Source organism: Chenopodium album, chromosome 24, assembly GCF_948465745.1.
Source record: "Chenopodium album chromosome 24, dcCheAlbu1.1, whole genome shotgun sequence".
NCBI lineage: Eukaryota > Viridiplantae > Streptophyta > Magnoliopsida > Caryophyllales > Amaranthaceae > Chenopodium > Chenopodium album.
In genome coordinates, this window is record NC_137857.1 from 26641954 (window position 1) to 26643775 (window position 1822).

Genomic DNA, 1822 nt, shown 5'->3' on the forward strand with positions numbered 1-1822 from the left:
TATAACTTAATTTATTACTTGCTTTTTTATCCTTTGTGATATTCTACAATTGATTCATGTTTTTTTTGAATGATTTATCTTTTGTAGGGATTAAAGACTTGGCATCGGAGCAACCAACAATTATATATCATTGATGAAACTATTGAAGCTTCGGATGTCACAAGTGACTAAAATTATCCCCTCTCCCATTTAGTTTGATTTGTGGCTTAGAGACATTGTTTGGACTTTGTAATTTGTTTTAATTTGATGTAGACTCTTTAAACTCTCTAACTATGGCTAGTGCATTCTGGACACTTTGAACTTTGGTTTGCATTTTGTACTTTGAATCAGAATTTGTTTGAGTTATGAGAATATTTGTACTAAAACAGGTGTACAACTATCAGCAGGTTATTTTTTTTTATGAGAAGATTTGCAGTAGCCATCAGGTTATTTTTTTGGTGGAAGCAGGTTTTATTTTTTTTGAAACAAAAATCAGCAGGTTCTATTTTTTTTGAAACAAAAATCAGCAAGTTCTTTTTTTTTTTTGAAACAAAAATCAGTAGGTTCTTTACTTCTTTTAATAGACAAAAACAGCAGGTTTAAGTCCATATTATTAAAGGTTTATTTTTTTAAAAAAAACAAACATAAATATATATATATATATATATATATATATATATATATATATATATATATATATATATATATATATATATATATATATATATATATATATATATATTAAAATTTAGGGTACCCAAGGAGGGTACCCGGTAAAAACAGGTACCAAAACGGGTACCCGATAAGTGGGTACCCGCTTTTAGCGGGTCGGGTAATGGGCCGATAGAATAACTACCCGCACTTTCGGGTACCCGAAAACCCGGGTACCCGGTTATGAGCATCCCTACCTTGCATGCTCAATTGCATGCGCTCCATATTGGCTCTCATGGCCTCCATCTCTCGGAGATAGACATCTCCTTGGAAATCTTGTTGTTGTTTTCTTTGTTGTCTTCTTCCTCTTCTCCTTTGTTGAGCATCCTCATGAAAATGCTCTTGTTGTTGTTGTTCTGGTTGTTGTTGTTGTTGTTCTTCACACTCTTTCCTCCTCCTTCCTCCTCAACATCATCATCATCATCACCACCAACACCCTCATCAACCTCATCGTCCTCCTCCATCTCATCCTCAATCCTCCTATTGTCCCTTGGGACCATCCAAATGTTTCTAGCTTGGCGAAGAATGGAGGTGGCGGCCGAGTTAGGGAGTAGGCAATGGTGGGTATTTCTCACTAGCCAAGAGTATACTCCGGTTCTCCTAGTGCTAGTAATGAAACGCAAGGTATTAACTTGCTTCAAACTAATCCACACGTCTTCACTCCTTCCAACCGGAGTGCAAGACCTCAAGAACCCCTCTTGCTTAAAATACGACACTAAGCGTGTCACCATGCCCCCACAATGAATTTCCCCCGTCTTTGCCCCATGCATTATCTCCTTACAACACTCCAAGAAGATATATCCAAAATTAATCCTTGACCCTAACTCCGGTTTGGTGGCCATCCATAACACCATAATCTCCTCCCGAGAAAGCTTCCCCAAATCTTGCTTATTGAAAACCGAATACCCTAGAATTCTATGAAGGATCCTAAGGGCCGGATGGATTATCTCACTGGCAAGAGACTTTTTCGAGTCAAACTCCCTCTTATGGGCTATGGTTCTCCACCAAGAAACCTCATTATACTCAAATTTGGCTAGGGAGAGAAGGGGCTCGAAAATATCACCATTGGGATTGAAACCAAGGGCTACATTGAACTCGGCGAGGTTCATGGTGTGTTTGACATTGAAAATTT